Here is a 20,348-nt window from a genome sequence, read left to right on the forward strand (position 1 = left end):
ATTTTGTGATTGCCATTAGACTGTTTTCCTTTAAACGTTTTTTCTTATTTTATTCTAATTCACCTGCATAACTGCCCATATAATCTTCATCTCATTTCATTGCACTCACATGATGCAGGAACATAGATTGTAATGGCCTTCTTTGTTGAAAGAGGAAGTACTCTCTTCTGATGCAGAAATATATTATTTTTGTCTATGACTCCTCAGATCCTTTAAGTCAGGGAAGATTTGTGAAAATATGGCTTATAATGTATTCCAGAGGGAACATTTTATAATTAATTTTGAGGATGTGGGGTCGGGAGAAAAGTAGAGGGCCTGGATTGACTGCAGTGTTTCCTGCAAGGTGAAGCCACATTTTTCTTCCCTTCATGGATGCTCCAGCCTGGGGGATTAATGTTTACCTTGATTTAATGTCTCATCAGAAGCATGACATTCACAGCAGTCTGAGTGCAGCAGGATTAAATGAAGCATGGCAGTTTCTTCAAGAGAGACTTAAACCTCAAGCTTTCAGCCCTAGAGGGGAGGGGCAGGAGTTGAAGAGAGAATGAAAATCTATTGAATTACAAAAGATGGAGTGAAAATGAAAAATTTAGCACTCTTCATGATAGACACAATTCAGGGGCAAAGATGAAGTTTATACTCAAGAAATCTAGGCATGAAGCCCAAGTAGGAGGCTTTGGATTTATAGGGAAGCTGTTTTGGGATTCCAAGGAGCACCTCGACTGCTCCTGGATTCTTACCCCACACTGTATCAAGCAAGTGGCCTTGAAACAAAGAGATAAGGTCTGTCTTTAAGGGTGGGAAGACAGGGACATTATTTTCATTGTTTGGAAGTTGAATCCAAAGACCTGTCAGGACAAATTTTCTCAGAGCAGTGTATTCTTTCTCCCAAAGCAAGCGAGTATAAGGAGTGAGGGCCAACTTGTCCAGAATCCTGCATCTGGTTGAGAACCACAGAAGGACTATGAGAAATGAGCATCATGGTTTCCTTTTACTCGCCCAACCCAATTTTCTGGACTCTTTCATCAAACTCTTACAAATATGGTGCTCATGAAATAAAGTGTTTCTTATGACTCTTGAACTTTTAGTCAATACTATCTCCATGATCCCATGGAGTTCTTTAAGCTCACTCAAGGCTGTATAAAGTGGTTCTTTTCACTTGTCCTAAAATTAACCATGTTCAAGTTTCAGAGGGTGGTTTAAATGTTACATTTGTGTTCACTCCATTTCTCTGTGAATTAGATTATTTTAAGGATTTCTTTCTATTCTCTTTCATTCCCTTTTACCATATTTTCTTTGCTTCTGTCTCCATCTCTCTCTTCCTTGTTTAGTTGTGTTAAGAGAAATTATACATGGTAGACCTTTGGGTTAGCCCTTTCTTCAAACGATAACATTTTACCTTTTCTATTCAGTTGAAGCTTAGCTTCATAAGATATGTTGAGCCTGCAGAAAGAACGCAGTCTTAATGTAAGACAGACTTGGTTCAAATTCTCCTCATGTCATTTACTAAACTATATGACTAACTGAGCTTCAGTTTGTTTTCTAAAATATGAGAAATACATCATGAGTTATTATGAAGATTAAATGATTTGAAAAACACTGTATGTAGATTAATGCTATTACAATAAAACTATTTATTTTTTAAACAAAGCAATATAAATCTCAGGTCAGAGACAGCCCTGCTATCATTTCTCTAATGTACTCTGAGTAACAAAGTTAAGACATCTGGTGGGACAAGGTAAGTGATACCTTCTTTACCTAATTGACAAGAACATGGCAGGCCTTGAACAATAAGTAGAGACATAGCTTATCACTTCCTTATTATACCTGGCATTAACTGTTTTGAGGGAACATGATGGGAATTCTCATTAGACAGACCTGAGAAGCTGGCCAAGAATGGGCTAATTCTTGCCATCATAGTCTGAAATATCAACAACAACAACACAAAAAACAAAAACAAAAACAAAAAACCAACAACCAAAAAACAACCCACCCAAAACTGTCCCTGTTATAATAATTCTCATAAGTTCATTTAAAAGCTTTGGCCAACCCCATGGGAAGCTGTTGAGCAAGAATTGCCCAACAGCATTTCACATTTAGACTGAATTTTCTGGGACTTTGCATTCTCACCTCACTGAGTCATTGAATGTTGCCGGCCCTTGAAAATACATGACCTTGTGGGAGGCATTTCTCAGTAGTGGAAATAAACCTTAGGCTAATAGTTGGAGGCTGTCTGCTAAGTACTGCATTCTCCGTAGCTGGGCAACAAATCCTTCCTTGAAGGTGGATCTGGGAAACACATAGTTTTGTCTACTATAATAAGATATTATCTTTAGACTATATTACAATGCTTTTGATGTCTTTATTCTTTAATAACATTTCTATTTCTTTATTCTTTAATAAAATAAGATAACAATGCATCATGTATTACCTATTGGCTTATAACAAAACACTCTAAAACTTGGCGGCTTAAAAATTAAAGGTCTAATTTTTATCAGAATTTTCTGTGTTTGCTGAGATTAACTGGATAATTTCTCTATTGGTCTTTCCTGAGGTCACTCATGCACCTATAGTCATGCTCTATGTCAGTCATGGGTAGACGTTCTCAGAAGGTTTTGTTCACGTGACTTAGGCTGTTGGCTGGTTCTTTCTCTCCATTTGATCCCCCATTCAGTAGCTTAGCCTTTTTTTTTTAACATGGAGGCGAAGTGTTTGAATATGTAATCCAAATGTGAGAATGATTACATTCTATTGATCAAAACAAGTCATAAGTCAACAGATTCAAAGAGTGGGGAAAATAGACTCTACTTATTGACGCTAAAAGCATAGAATATTGTAGTTCCATTTTTCAATCTACCACATTTTGTGCAGTGGCTTGGTTTCCAAAATGCAACATGTGCTTACCCTCTACTTTCAAAATTATTCCTATTACAGCATCATTATCTAGTTTGATATCTACACTCTCAATGTAATTTGGAATAAAATGACCATTTTCATTGCCATAAATCTATTTGTGCTAAAGCTATCTGTCACCTAAGAATTGTCATTTTTTTTCTTTTTTTTTAAAGCTTTATTTATTTATTTATACAAGAACCAGGGTACAGGCCTGACGCGCGGGAGGGTGAGAGGATTCACCAGAGACAGAGCGGGGAACAGAACAGGCAGACTGCCGAAATACACTGCTGAGGGGAGCAGCGGGCAAGACAGGAGAGGTCTGCTGCGTCATGTGGGGCCCTCACTGGCCAGCCGGGATTGAACCGACACTGCAGAGGCTGCGGCAGCTTCACAGCACGTCACTCAACCGTCTGCACCACCAGGGGAAGCCCAGAATTGTCATTCTTAAAAGAGAAACTTGATGTCAGTGAAACAAGTTACTGCTTAATCTCAGCATTGGAGCTGACTGATTTTCTTGGATGAATTATGGAAAGGTCTTTAGATACGCTGCAAGGTAAAGACTATGTATAATTCACATCCAACATTATTAAACACTAGGGGTTATCCTTGTAGAAAATCAGTGCTATTAATGCCAAATCAAATTCTGAACTTGATCAGTAATATGATAAATGGATCTTTTAGATGGTTTCCTCCATGAGTAAATCATATTTGAGCTAAAATTTAGAAAAGGATTTTTTGTCAAATATACCTTGAAAACTGTAGTTTCATAAAAAGTTGAAGATGGGGGTCATTTTATTTTTTAATCTCAAACCATGCATGGTAAGCTATCCAAACACATCCACATCTATTGTGGAAAAGTATGCTTGAGAGAGAAGTATATAAACATTTCTCTTGGCTCCATCTAGCTTTGGGGAGTCATGAACCCATTAAAAATCTAATGACAGTCATGAAAAATGATCATACACTCAGGATTTTGGCATATATGACTCCCTTGAAATCTTTCATGAAATCTATAGTTTTAAAATTTCAGATGCCTTTGAATTAAATTTTCCTTTCCTCTGTTCCAGTCCACTTCACAAAAATTTCAGTGATTTAGCTATTACATTTGGGTCAGCTCATGATGCCAGAGTAGGCTTCAATTGGATAAACTTGGATAGTTGCACACATAAAAATATGACACAGCATTATTGTTTTTACCTAATTGCAATTTTTAAAATATTGATCCTTTTGCTATTAATATACATGTATTCATTTCATGTATTGGAATCTGCATAGTGATCTTTCTTAGAACATTTTTGATCTACAGAGTTTTAATCATTTCATGTATCAACAACATCTACATAGTTATAACTTTACATAACTGTAACATAGCACCAGGCAAATATGCCAGAATGTGTCTCATTGGTAGACTTTGGAGTATATCTCAACTATATGCATTAGTAACACCCTTTTTTTTAAAAAGATATAATGACTGTGACCAGGAATTGTTAGTAAAATCTACTTGGAGATCAGTCTTGAAAGATATTTTAGCCTGAAATTGATGCATAACTAGCCCACAAAAATGGGCAATAGATTGAATCAAAAATGTCAAGGAGGTGAACATAATTTTCAAGATTATTAAGTATGATGTTATTTGATTGTATATACAAATAAGGCAAGTGGAAACAGATTTAATAGAAGAGGTAGTTATAAACTGTTGCCAGAAAAAAATCTACGGACTATGTAAACTTATAAACTTGAGTTTGTATACATGTAGAGGGCAGCTGGATCATATAGGGGGAAAAAAACCGAATTGAAGTGATATTGTGTGTGTCATATTTGGTCAACAAACTATGCTTTCATGTGGGAGATTATAAAGATAGATATTGGAGTTTCACAAGACATCAACTCTCATGAAATCTGTTAGAAGTTTAATTTGACTAAAAGGAGAACATCTGATAAAATCTTGACTACCAGACCATTACTGAGAAAGTAGATGATTAAATATAGGCAAATACCATTCTAGCTTTTACTTTAACTAAGAAGGAAAAACTAATCATTAATGTAAGAGTAAGTACCTAACACCAAAGAAGAGGAATATTGGGTTTAGTATTCATGTGCCCTACAGTTCTAGAAAGCCAAATTTTACAATACTTGAGATTCTGAAAGGAAAAATAGATGATGAAGGATAGAAAGTTCTATAAATGTAATTTGGGCTGCATAAAAGTTTTGAAAGTTCAATGCAAAAGACAAAAGGAAAGGCATCTAAAGAAAATAATGTGGTTGTATAGGATTCCATTTTAAGTTCAGGTTCATGAAAGACCTTTACAAAAGATATAAAGAGTGACAAATGAAAGATGAATATAAAAGAACATAAAAGAATGACAGGTGTATAAGAAAAGTACTAAGAAGTCTAAAGCATAGGTGGAGTGAATGAGGTAAGCTTTAGAGAGAGAAAGAAAGATGACAAAAATGCATAGTTATTCTGTGGAGTAAGAAGAAATTGTAGGTCAATGGCATCAAAGACAGGTAGAAGAAAACTGGAGATCTGCATATGCTATTCCAATTTTTAAAGGGCGATGTTAATGACACAGTATGAACTATTCAACTGATTTTTAATTTTTATCAGTAATTGGGATTGCATTTTTCAATATGAATCTGTAGAAAAGAATGTGGTGATCACTAAGAGCCAGCATGAACTGAGCATGAATGAAGTCATTGATTTCATATCATTTTAAAGTAGTGGTTGACTGCTAATTCAGGAACAGTGCCATTGACTTAGTGCTTATTGATTTCAGTAAAGGGTTTGATCATTTTCCCTTCATGTTATTTAGGATAAAATGGGAAAACACTTTAGGGATTATTAAATGATATAATAACCTGTCTAATAGCTGCCATTTAATATTTAAGGAGGGAGAGGTCTTCATTTGACAAGAAAATGGATCTGTCCTTGGCAGTTCAAAATTTTTATCATTTCGATTTCAATGACTTGTATAACATAGAACTTTATAGAGTTTTAGATAAAAAGAAATCTCACTAGAACAGTTTTGTGTAGGATGTTGCTTACTCAGATTTGACTCCTGGACAGCAGGAATTAGGTAGATCTACATTGAATTAAGGAATGACAAGAAGGATGTGTTGACTATTCTTACTAATTTGACAGTTTGTGAAAAGAACTGTTGAAAGTTCACCCACCTCTGGTAGGCTGAATAATGACCCCTCAAAGATAGCTGATATTTAATCTTTGGAACCTATGAATGTGTCACCTTACATAATAGCCACTTTGAGAGATGTGCTTAAGTTAAGGATCATGTGATTGAAAGACTAGCCTGTTGTATTTAAGTGTAACTAAAGTGATCACAAGTGTTCTTTTAAGAAGGACCTAGGAAGGGCCTCCCCAGTGGCGCAGCAGTTGAGCACTGGGTTGTGAAGCTGCCGGCAGCCTCTGTAGCGTCGGTTCGGTCCCCGGCTGCTCCCGGCCACCGGAGGAGGGTCCCACATGGACCTCTCCTGCCACCCGCTGCTCCCCTCAGCAGTGTACTTCGGTCCTTCTGCATGCTCTGCTCCCCACTCTGGCTCTGGTGAATTCTCTCACCCTCCCACGCTTCTGACTGTGCCCAGTGCTTGTATACATAAATAAATAAATAAATCTAAAAAAATAAAGGACCTAGGAATATCAAAATCAGACAAGAAGATGTGAAGACAAAGGGAGAGTTTGGAGTATGTGTATAGGCTCTGGAAGCTGGAAAAGGCTAGGGAATTGAGTATGCCCTAGAGGTCCCAGATGGAATGCAGCCCCTCTAGAACTACAGATAAGGTTGTGCTTAAGCCACAAACTTTGTGATAATTTGCTGCAGATCAAATGGAAACTGACATACCCACCCAGAGAAAATGAAGGGATAGGTAATACAAATTCCCAATTTCTCCTCAGGGAGGAACAAATGATAACCACTCACTAGTGGTTCTAAAAGAATTATCTTCATCTAGTATGGAACCCCTTCCACATATCCTGCTTTGCTCTCATACCATTTTGTCCTACCATGGCATAACTTCTACTTGTTTCAGTGCTCTTATAATTTTGCACTGTTAACTATTAGTTGGTAGAACTATAGCCTCCTTTTTCCTATAGACCACAATTCCAGCCTTTATTAACAATATTTTTACCTAAGCAATATTGCAAACACTTTGTAAAAAATTCAAAACATACATGTACATTTGCTAGGTAAGTGAATTATTTATATTCTTCTCTCCCCCTCAGCTTTATTTAGATATAGTTGACATATAACATTAAAATATTAAAATATAATATTTTATAAATGTAATATTAAAATATATGTAAATGTAATATTAAAATATATCATGTGATGCTTTGATACTAAAATATATTATGAAATATTTACCACAATAAAGTTAGTTAGCATATCCATCACCTTACAAAATTACAATGTGGTGATTTTTTGTTGTTATGGTGAGAACATTGAAGTTCTACTCTCAGAAACTTTCCGGTATATGATACAGTATTATTAACTGTAGGAACATGCTCTACATTATGTCCTTGCAACCTGTTTCTCTTCTCACTGAAAGTTTGGACCCTTTGACCAACATCTCCCCATTTCTCCCATCCCTAAGACACTGGCAACCACCACCTCATTGAATTACTAACTTTAGTAATCTCTCATGGGACTCAATGCCAGTTTAACTACCTTAGTCTAACCCTTCAAGTTTGAAATCAGGGTTATCACCTTCACAAAAGCCAGAAGATATCACAAAGGCAGGTTTTGCATTCAGTCAGCAAACCAATGGGTAATCACTACCCATGTTCTGATAATAATAAGATAATGCTGTCTTTGTGAAGTAGGGAATAAAACTGTCAGATTTCTACCAACATCAGACTCAATAATCTCAATAATTTTGGACTGTTAACTATTAGTTGGTAGAACTATAGCCTCCTTTTTCCTATAGACCACAATTCCAGCCTTTATTAACAATATTTTTACCTAAGTGATATAAGCAGGCCATGAAAGCAGAAGCACACCTCATCATAAAAAAGATTTTGCTTTGAAAGCAACCACAGAAAGAAAATCCAGACTGTACAAGATAAACTGAAAATACGATTAATGCTAATGTACATAAATAATATTTTCCCAAATACATATCAGTCTAATTTGTGGGTGGCACCAAGGATACAAAATCAATCAGTTGCTTTTCAAGTAACAGGATGAACTGGCTAAATTGGAAATGAAAAATACCTGACTATTAGAATCGACCTGATTCCTCACTACTGCCAAAACTCATGGCTGAATCTATTTAGTCTCCATCAACATTCAGCTCTGTTCCATTTTGGTTTCTATTATTAGTCAAGAGAATTTTAAGATATTATAGACCAGTCACTTTGAAGTATGTATCAAGACAAATGTCAAAGACAGTTCTATAGTGAGAAATCTGCCTGATGTTACCAAGCAAAGATAGCTCCAAAGGTCTTTCCGATTTAGTCGATTGAGAATACTTTTGGTCCTCCCATCAGAAGGAAAATAAAGAGCATTTATTTAGAATGCCAATGAAAAGGCATCAAATACTGATAAGAATTTAAAAATGAGACTGCTGAGTACTTTGTTATTTGGATGAGGAGAACCTTTCCAAAGTTTGTAAATTTTATACTTTGAATCAGTCATTACAGCCCTACTTTTGTTTTTAGCAGGGAATAAAGACCTCTTGAAATACCCAAGAATCCAGGTTGTGTTGTGTTTTTGTCTGCCGGTTTTTCTGTTTAGATCTTCTCTCCAGGAATCCTGCACTCTCTAACAGCAGCAAGGTCAAAGCTTCAGGGGCAGCCCAAGAGAGCATGCTGGGGAGAGCTGAGTACTGATCCTTACTCTCCACAGTGGCCGCAAGCAACTGGGATTTCCTTTGTTATGCAATCTGTGCTCACTGGGGAAACCAATAGTTTCTGGCTATACACTCTATCAACTGGCCAGGAGATCATGCAAGGGGGGTGGAGGGCTGGCTCTTCCAGACTTCCAGAGCCCAGTCCAGAGTCTCCTGTAGTAAATACAACTGGGGGATCTTCACTCTGGCTGCAGCAGAGAAGCACCAGAGATAATGCTAGGTCCAAGCAAGCCCCCTCTCCTAATACCTTGACCAGGAACAGACAACATGAGGAGCCCAAATATTATGCAGGAGAAAGGTAATTGGTTCGCCTCACTGCAGACACCCCTAAAAGGTCACCAGGGTACTCTTCCTTGAGCAGGCTACATTCTCACTGAGTAGTGTCTACTTTCTGGCCCCACCAACTCCCATGGGAGTATCTCTAGTATCTCTAGTATCTCTCCTGGTGAATTGACACAGTTACTGATTTACTGTTTCTCAGTCTCTGCTACCCTTTCCACTGGCCTCAGTCTCTCCTCCCCGGAAGACACCAGTCCTCACATCCTCAGCTCCATTCCAGATATGGTTGCTTCCTGCAGACACCAACCTTTCATGTCCTTGAAGGAAGTGATTACTCAAGGATCCTGTCATTTCCCCATCCTGGTTCTTTCTGTTTTGGCTCAAAATCATAAAAAAGAATAAATCTGAATGTATTTTGCATATTCAGGGAAAAGAATATTAGATTTTTATGAGTATAGTGTTGAATCTATATATTGTTTTAGGGAGTATTGCTATTTTAACAATGTTTTGTCTTCCAACACCTGAACATGGTATATCTATGTATCTGTTATTTTTTCTTCAATTGCATTCAACATTGTTTTGTAGCTTTCCACATATAAGTTTTATACTTTGTTAAATTTATTCTTTGGCATTTTATTCCTTTAGTTGTCATTGTACCAAAGAATTTTCTTATTTTTGCTTTCTGATTTTTCATTGCTAGTGTACAAAAATGCAATCTATTTCTTAATTTAATTTTTAACACTTATTTTCTCACATCATTGTTAACTTTTGTATCATATTTGCTTTCTTCCATCTGGTTTAGTCCCTGTAGTTTTCCCACCACTACAACACCTATGATCCATCACCACAGTCCCTTGTGCTCGTCCCTCTCCTACTTTGATCCCTAAATGCAACTGATTTTATATATTAATCTTTTGTCCCCCAATGTTGCTGAACTTATTAGTTTTAGTAATATTTTGGTGGATATTCTGGTATTTCCTTTGTACTAAATCTTACTACCTACAAATACAAGAATTTTACTTCTTTCTTCCCAAATCATATCTCTTATTTCCTTTTCTTGACTAGTTTTCCTGACTTGAATCTAAGTGCTGTGTGGATTAAAAGTAGTTGATTGTCTTGTTTCTTAATGTTAGGGTGAAAACATTGACTCTTTAAAAGTTAAGTCTGATTTTAGCTGTGGGATTTTTATCTATTTCCTTTATCAGTTGAGGAAGTTCCCTTGTATTAGCAAGTTAAGTTCATTTGTCATGGAAAATTGTTGACATTTATTAAATAATTTTTCTCTACTGATATGATCATGTGGTTTTGCTCTTTGTTCTATTAATATGATTTATTGATTTATTTTCATATGATATGGAAACCCTGCATTGCTGGGACAAACACATTTTGTTCATGGTGTGTAATCCTGTTTATATGCTTTTGCATTTAGTTTGCTAGGATTTTGCTAAGAACTTTTGTGTCTATAATTATGGGGCCTATTGGTCTGTAGTTGTAGTATTTTTTGGTGTCTGAATAATACGGCCTTCATAAAAGGTATTGAAGGATTTTAAGCAAGAAAATGGTGCTAAAATTTATCTTGCTCAGGAATAAAATAATTTCTCAGGGAGATCACTCCAGAGTATGTTGAATGGATTGGAAGCTATGAGGATGGGAGGGGTGAGAAATGGAATTTTAGTGACCAGGGAGAAGATAATGAAATGATGTAAATTGGAAATGATGAGGTTCTGATTCAAGGTTGTGGGTGTGAAGATTGAAAGATAGTGCTCAATACAAAACATATTGAGGAAGTATATGAGAAATCTTATTTTTATGCTCTCCAATTGGTCTTGGTATTCAAAGAACAGGTATATAGGCCCTTGTGGTTCTTTTATTTTATTTCTGCAGACACAGCTGCTCTCCTTTTCTTTATGACACAGCATTGGGAAAACTATTCTCCATTTTTATGCAGCTAAGATCAAATGAATTCTAGAGAGGGAAATTTGCTAAAGGACTTGGGGGAAACAAAAGAGGAAGAACCACCCCCAAAAGTATGCAAGCATACACATAAATCTGTTGCAAATTTTCTGACTCTCCAAGAGCTTCTGACTTACCAATTAAGCAAGTCCAGATCTAATATGTATCCTTAATGAGGACCAAACATAAAGAATTCTCTTCCACCCCTTCTTCCTATGCCTCCTCTACCAGAGTCCAGTTTCAAACATAGTAGATTATCTATAAAAATCAAAGGGTATTACAGGTGCTTGAGTCATCCTTGGTCAAAATAATCACACTTTTGACTGATCACAAAAATGTACAAACAGCTGATGAGACTCAACAAAAACAAAGAAAATAATCCAGTCAAAAAATGGGCAGAAGAGCTAAAAAGAAACTTCTCCAAAGAGGAAATGCAAATGGCCAACAGGCATATGAAAAAATGTTCAACATCACTTGTAATCAGTGAAATGCAAATCAAACCTACCATGAGATACCATCTTACACCAGTGAGAATGGCACATATTAAAAAAACTAGCAACAACAAATGTTGGCGAGGATGTGTAGAGAAAGGAACTCTCCTGCACTGCTGGTGGGAGTGCAAACTGGTCCAAACACTATGGAGAGCTGTGTGGAGATTCCTCAACCTACTAAAGATAGAGCTTCCATATGATCCAGCAATTCCACTCCTAGATATTTACCCAAAGGACAAAGAAACATCAATTCCAAAGAGCACCTGCACCCCTATGTTTATAGCAGCACAATTTACAATAGCTAAACTTTGGAAACAACACAAATGCCCAATAAAATAGATGACTGGATCAAGAAGATGTGGTACATATACACCATGGAATATTACTCGGCATTCAAAAAAGATAAACACATGCAATTTGTAGCAACATGGATGGAGCTGGAAGGGATCATGCTCAGCGAAATAAGCCAGAAAGAAAAAGAAAACTACCAGATGGTCTCACTCATAACAGGAATCTAGAAAACCTAAATATGGACCAGGAAAAAGAATAACTATAAGAAATAAAAAAATCAAAATCAACAAACAGCTATGAACCAGAGACACTCTTTGTTGGGGGGGAGGGTTGGAAAGGAGGGATGGGGTCAAAATCGGGGTTGCAATTGTATGGGGAATATAAAAATTTCAAAAAAAAGGGAAAAAATCACTTTTAAGAGACCACCATCATAGGAAGAAATTATCTAGGAAGAAAGATTTACTTTATTGCCTCTCTTAAAGGACAAGGTCATTGATGAAGTTTATTCTTTCCCTGTGGCAGAGTTCAGCATCTTGTTAGAGATACGATTCTCCCTTTTATGTTCCAAAGGACATAGAGGGGCATCGACTCACCTATTTATTAATCTAAATTTTCCTAACAAGTCACCATGCATGCCAGTAACTGGCCAGGCTCTGGATTCACAGCAATTAAAAGCCCCATCCATTGTTCCCAAGAGACAGGAATTGAGGGGAACAGGCAAATACTTAACAAGTCATGCTGTACAATGTGACGAGAATATGTAAAATTTAGCAGAGAGAGCTCAAATGTTGAACATGATATAAAGGGGCAAAAAGGGGAAAGGTCTCAGAACACTTCCTGGGAGCAGCAGTGATCTGTCTGTGAATAATGAGTAATGTTTAGAGAGGCGAGTGAAACGGGGTGATTGGAGTCAGAGAAAAGCAGTAAATCAAAAACTACCTAGATCTTGTATATATTTACTTTCAGGATACATTAATCCACATACTTTACCAAATAGAAAACCAACTACTGATCTAATAGAACACTGGACTGAGGCCCACAGGTTGTTTATTACAATAAACTCTTATAAAAATCATTTATACTGTTCTAAGTCTTAATTATTTTACCTTTTAAAGGAAGGGAGGTGTACTTTATGAACTTTACTGTCCTTACATTGTACTCTCTCTAAGAGGAATATTTGCTACTCTGTAAGGTAATAGATACAGTCAGTAGGAATTTTTTGGAATGTGACTGGAAACCTGGGGTGAAGATTTTGGATGGAGAGCTGTGTGGAGATTTCTGGACCTACTAAACATAGAGCTTCCACAGGATCCAGCAATTCCACTCCTAGGTATTTACCCAAAGAACACAGAAACATCAATTCCAAAGAACACCTGCACCCCTATGTTTATAGCAGCACTGTTTACAATAGCTAAGCTTTGGAAACAGCCCAAATGCCCAAAAATAAGATGACTGGATCAAGAAGATGTGGTACATATATACCATGGAATATTACTCAGCATTCAAAAAAGATAAACACATGCAATTTGCAGCAACATGGATGGAGCTGGAAGGGATCATGCTCAGTGAAATAAGCCAAAAAGAAAAAGAAAAATACCGGATGGTCTCACTCATAGCAGGGATCTAGAAAACTTAAATAAGGGACCAGGAAAATGAATAACTATAAGAAAGTGAAAATCAAAATCAACAAAAACTATGAACCAGAGACACTTTTTGGGGGGTGGGGGGCGGGAGGGGAGGGATTGGGGTCAGAATGGGGGGATTGCAATTGTATGGGGAATATAAAAATAAAATTTATTAATTAAAAAAAAAGATTTTGGGGTGTAGAGAGCTGAGTAGATGGAATAGTAGATTTATCGGACAGCAATGCTGTGACTTCAGCACTATATCATATGGGAGTGAATCAGGGGATGGCAAGAAGATAGGGATGTTTGTAAAGCATATATAATATCTTTGGCTTATAGGAAATTCCAAAATAACTAATTTGAAAAGTCATGAAAGATGATTATCACCCTTTGAGCCAAATTCTATTTTCTGTACACATATGTTTTGTGTGTACCATTCTGGAATCAGGGGCTGTGGTCTCGCATGGCATAAGTGGCAGCTAAGTGGTATATGCATCTGTTCATAGGACTCAGGGCACAGAAACTAGCTCCCTTGCTCTTTTGTACATAAAGAATGCTTAGTCTTATCACTCCTAATACTTTTCCAGAAGGAAAATGCAGACAGTGATGACTGTACAAGTATCATTCTTGAGGAAGATCCCTTTATGAAAGTGTCTAAATACCAGAATCACAAGCTAGTGTCCTTTGTTGGACACATTTGTTCCATAAAATATGAACAAAGACTGTGAACTATAATTTGAAATTAAAATTTCACAAAAAATTTGAATTCTTAGCTTCTATTATGACAGTATTGCATCACTAATCTTAATGGTGATGCTTTTCTGTTAAAAGCTTTAAGTTCAGGGCCTCCCCTGGTGGTGCAGGCGGTTGAGCGCCACACTGTGAAGCTGTCCACAGCCAGTGCAGCATGGGTTCGATCCCTGCCAGCTGGCAAGAATCCCACATGGTGCGGCAGACCTCTCCTGTCTCTCCTGCTGCTCCCCTCAGCAGTGCATTTTAGTCAGTCTGCTTGTTCTGCTCCCCACCCTGTCTCTGCTGAATCCTCTCACCCTCCCATGCATCTGGCCTGTACCCTGTTCTTATATGCATGTATGGATAAATCTTTTTTAAAAAATAAAAGCTTTGAGTTCAGTTTTCCTATCTTTAAATTTGGGGACCATAGGGAAACTAATTCAGGGAGGTTCAGAGGGTTAAATAAATTATTATATGTGAAGCCCTCCAGCTTTTTCCTGGGGACAAAATAATGATGGAGCCATGTTGCTGTCATTATGATTATTATTCCTTCCCAATTAAACATAGTCTTTACTGCTCCCTTTTGTCTTATATCCATCTTGAGTTAATCATTTATGTTTCCTGCTTGGCTCCTATAAACATTTGTGTTTTTATTCCTGCAGTAGGCTTTTAACATTTGTGGATTTGACATTTGTGATTTTAACACCCTTAAAGCCACCTAAAATATCCATGACACATTGAGATTTGTGATTTTGTTGAAGCAAAAATAAAAATCACTCATCTTGAAATCTAATCATCGGAAACAAACCACTTGGCCAGCAAGTGGGCCCAGCTCAGCATCCACTCCTCATGTGGTACTGTAGTTCTCCTGCTCTTTGCAGTAATTCTCCTGAAGGGCAACTTAGAAGAGAAGGTCTATTGCAGTGTTCATTTCCCCATCAACACACCTCCTCTGCATACCTCAACATCAGAGGTCTTTTTCACTGTCACACAATGTTACCCCTGCTTCATAATAAATACTAGTAAAGTATTATTCTATGGCTCAAAGCTTTGGAACTCTTGAAAAATAAATAAAATTCTGAAAACAATAGTGAATAATTTCTATGAGAAAGAATGAGGAAATCTAGATAGAAACTAAAGTGGCTGCATGGAGAGCTCCTACAAGCTCAGTTTCTTTAACGGACCTACACTCAAGATGGCAAGAAGAACATCTGAATATAAAACAGCCTTAGGCAGCTGGAAAAATGGTTGAGTAAAGCAAAAATCCAGCAGGAGCTCAGTTTTGAAAAAAAAAAAAAATCTTAGAAGAATAAAAGGGATTGGGTTGAAAGCAGTGCTAGCAAGGCCTGCTGCTGTGGAAAGATAAATCTGATATGAAGACAATGGAAAGACAGAGAAAAGGCAGGACTTTCTGACACAGATCTTGTGATTATTTTTTCTGATAACCAGGGTTGTCTAGCAATGGAAGAGGTTTTTTTTTTCCTGGCCAAATTGTAATGTTTTAGACATTAAAAGGGTTCATACCATGGCTGGAAAATCACTGGTCAGGGGTGTGGTACTCCCTGACCCCCTGACCTGGAGATAGATGAATTGGTGACATGAGTTCTATGTAACAACCCTGACTCTCTTTCATACACTAATGAAGTCCCACTAAGATGAACCCTGTTTTCTGCTTCTGTTTCTTTCTATTTTGTTTCTGCTCCTCTTCCCTAGCCCCTTTGGGTGTATTTTGTATTTGATGTGTTCTTAGTTTTCATTTTACCCTGGTATGTGGTATTTTATTTTATTTTTTAAAAGATTTATTTGTTTATGTATACAAGAGCTAGGGTACAGGCCAGAGGTGTGGGAGGTAAAAGGACTCACCAGAGACAGAGTGGGGAACAGAACAGGCAGATTGACCAAAATACACTGCTGAGACGAGCAGCGAGCAAGTCAGGAGAGGTCTGCTGCTCCATGTGGGTTACTCCCTGACTGGCCGGGGATCGAACTCGTACTGCAGAGGCTGCTACAGAGGCTGTGGACTGCTTCATAGGTTGTGTCCCAACCTCCTGTGCCTCCAGGGAGGCCCTTGATGTGGTATTTTAAAAGTTTCTTAGACATGCCTTACCCACTTGGAGTCCAGCCCAGTTTCTTGATGTTACTGGAACTGCTAGTCTAGGAGAAGAATTAGGGAATATGTTATAAATCTAGTGACCAAATGAAGTCATCACATTTTTGTCTTCATTTTTTTGGGTCCATTTTTTCTTCTCTACTTGATGAGATTCTACTACAATTAAAATATCAGACTAAATTATTTTTATAGATAGTTTCATGTAATTGGTAAACTGTATGATTTTACAGTGTTTGAAGAAAACAGCTTTTTTTCTAATAAGGACTAGAGAGAGAAGGTGATTACAGAAACTGCAAAAAGAGGTAGAGGTATTTCTCTGTCAGCCCCTTCTCCTTCTACTGCACTGAAGTATCTTTGCACGAGGGTATGCACTCTGCCTCCACTCCCCTGTGGCTGATCGTCAAAGCCTAGAAGGGATTCTTTGGTCTGACAATAGCATTATGTTGTAGCTGTATTCAGGGCTCTTGACAGCCCTGCTGTTATGTTCCTTTTTGACTTTACAGGCTGAACTGGGGTACCAGGTGGACACTGGTCCTTGGCTAAATATAGTTAGAGATAACACTTGCTCAGTGCTTGACTATCCAAGTAGGGGATGTTGCTTGATCCCAGAATATGATTAATGTGCTATTCTCCCATGTGATAGAAGTTAAATTTTTTTTTGAGTTATTTATTTATGTATACAAGAGCTGGGGTACAGGCCAGAGATGCGGGATGTGAGAGGATTCACCAGAGACAGAACAGGGAACAAAACAGGCAGATTGAGTGAAACACACTGGTGAGGGGAAAAGCGGGATAGTCAGGAGAGGTCTGCTGTGCCATGTGGGTTGCTCCCTGGCCAGCCGGGGATTGAACTCATGCTGCAGAGGCTGCGGATTTCTTCATAGTTCAGTTCTTAACACCTTGCACCACCAGGGAGGCCTGATAGAAGTTAACTTTAAAGAATTTGCTAAATATTACCCTTTTGCATGTTCCAATTCCCCATCAGAAAAGCATTCATTAAGAATATTGGAATGGTCATAATAGTTATTTGTGCTCTCAAGATTTAGAAAAATATTGCTGGTCTCTCACAATGAGAAGGGGTGGCAGGTTATATAGAGGATGAGAAAAAGCAGAGATGTTTTTTCTTGTCCTAAAAAAAAAAAGAACCTATTTCTAGGGCATGGTGTTCCATACAACATGCTGAATGGGCAGTCTCATGAAAAAGATAGGCAAACACTGAAGTTTGCCCACTGAGCTGGCATTGTGCATAATCTCTCTCTCTCTCTCTTTGCCTGGTACCCTAGCTCCTTTCTCTGCTTTTGAACTTTAGCTGCAATATACTTTCTTAGACTCTGCTTGTTTCTTTTTCTCCTTCTTCCTTCTGTGTCCTGTGACATAACATCTATGCTTCAGTTCATCTTCTGTTCATTTCCACACCGGGCCTTTGGCCACTGTCTTCCTTGTTGTGCGGCCACCCCCACCTGTCCTCAGGGATTGACTCACAGTGTTGATATCCTTGCCCACACACATGCCCACACACTTCCTGCACTTCATGACTGCCATGATGCCTCTGGTGTCCTCCGTTGCCAGCATTGACTCAGTCGGGCTCCCTCTGTAATTCTGTGTTGGTGTCTGTTTGGATCTGTGTCATCCTAGTTTGACATACAAATAAAGCACACTCAGAATTGTCTCTGCAGAGCAAAGAGCATGGAAGAATGGGGTGGGGAAAGAGGCAATGCCATCTGACTCAGTAGCCTGATTCTTGACTCTCGCTGGTTGTTTTTTTTTTTTTTTGTATAAGTAAACAAATTCCTAAGGTATATTAAATTTTACATATAGAAAAGTATATGTGTATAGCACAATGATTTCTTTTCATGATAAAAGTCAAGCACACTTTTGAAATTAGCACTCAGATCCCAAAACAAAATATAACTGGCACCCTACATATTCTGCACTCATGCTCCCTTTCCATTATTATCCATACCAAGGGTAACCACTACCCTGACTTCTAATGCACATCATTCTTGCATGCTTTTGTACGTACAATGACACACAGCTTGTAATTTTTTTGTTGACTTTTGTCATTCAATATTGTGTTTTTGAGTTGACTCTCACTGTTCTTACTAAGTCTTTTTAATGAATTCTTGATTTTCTCCCTCCTCCACGTTAAAAATCCTTCCATTCAGAAAGTTTTAGTTTGCTATTGTTTACTGTAAAAAATCTCAAGCTGTTAAAAATTTAGTTCTATAAATTGTCTATTTGCTTTTTAGAAACAACTTTATTTTTTTAAAAAGTTTTAGACGAAAATTGCAAGGAAGGACCATGATTTCCCCGTATGTCCCCTACCAAAACCCATGTATTACTTGCTTTGTCTCCACCAACTCTCATCAAATATCTAATATTTTAAACTTCTATTTGTATGATTTTTCCAATTTGTTCATTTATCTCCCAGCCTTTCCCAGGATAGGAGTTAGTTCCCTTTGTCTCTGTTCTACCACAGAATTTTGTTTGTATTTCCACTGTGTCACTTCTCATGTTGTATTATAATGTTATGTATGTTTACATAGCTCACTTTCTCTTTAAGACAGTTTTTTACTTATTTTCATTTAGGTTAGTGCCTAAAATATTGTATAGTAACTAAGGAACTGACTTCCAAACACGTCGCAAAATATAGTCATAACTATTCTCACAAAGCCCCTACATTGTTAGAAATAAACTGTTACAATTCTTACAAAAGGTCCTACAATGCAGCCTCAGATAAAAAGGGTTGCATAATCTGAGGTAGAGTTTCAGAAATAAAGGGATAATATAAGCGATAATTTTAGTGACAAGAGACCTTGCAATCCACCTGTCAAATGCTGCTTGTGAAGGGACATGAATTTATTTACGTGGAAATACAGGTTGTTTTGAGAACCTTATGGATACTTCCACAATAAACATCATGAGAGAGTCCTTTTCAGAAACTCTGATCTGGCTGACTGCCAGCACTACCACCCTAGGCGCCCCAACCTCCAAAAGAGAGGGGTCCCCTAGTTACTTTACCTATGTTGATATGCCTTCTCTCTATGGTTCTCATATTACTTTAATATTTGAAAAAATTGGAGTATCGAACTGATTGACATCCACTTATATTATCCCATGGGTTTTATTTCCTCAATTCTTTTTTTTTAAAGATTTATTTACTTATTTATACAAGCACTGGGTATAGTCAGAAGCGCGGTTGGGTGAGAGAATTCACCAGAGCCAGAGTGGGAAGCAGAACAGGCAGAAGGACCGAAGTACACTGCTGAGGGGAGCAGCGGGGGACAGGAGAGGTCTGCGCGCCATGTGGGACCCTCCTCCGGTGGCCGGGGAGCAGCCCGGGATCGAACCGGTGCTGCAGAGGCTGCGGGCAGCTTCGCAACCCAGCGCTCAAGAGCTGCGCCACTGGGGAGGCCCATATTTCTTTAATTCTTCAAGTCCTTTTTAGAACTGGGTCTATGAATTTGATGAATGGAAAATCAAAGTTTGATATTTTAATTCCCATCATATTCTTAGATTCTCAAGGAGAAAGGGCCATACAAGGAGTGCACACCAGATGAGGAAATCTTTCTAAATCAAATTTTTAGTTTTTTCACTGAGATTAAAGTTGACGATGATATAATACATGGTCCCATCAATTATAAGGATGAGTGATCTGTGCATGAGGGTATACTAATTTATAAAATTCAATTCCTTTCCTTGGAGAATTAGTTATAACCATATTAAGAAAAAAGAACATTAGGTGGTAGGGAGAAGAGATTAAGGTAATCTATACTCACACTAAGGATAATGTATACAAACACTGTAAAAGATAATTTTTGAGAAGGGCCAGTTGGAATTGTATAGAAAATTTCCTGGAGAAGGTGGAAATGATGGGCAGAAGAAGACATTAACCTATATAGCAGTCTTATTCCTCCAGTTCTTATTAATTGTAGTTACTGTGACAGTATGAAACAGGGAGAGTAGAAGACAGTTGAACATCATTAATGTGCTTGAAAGAGCTATAACAAAGTAGTCAAGGTAGAGAAAGCACTAGTGTGGAGGACGAGATTGGCAGGCAGAACAAAGGGAACCTTCTAAGGATTTAACTACAGTTGGTTAATTCTC

The sequence above is a fragment of the Talpa europaea genome (genome assembly GCF_964194135.1).
Source record: "Talpa europaea genome assembly, chromosome: 4".
Lineage (NCBI taxonomy): Eukaryota > Metazoa > Chordata > Mammalia > Eulipotyphla > Talpidae > Talpa > Talpa europaea.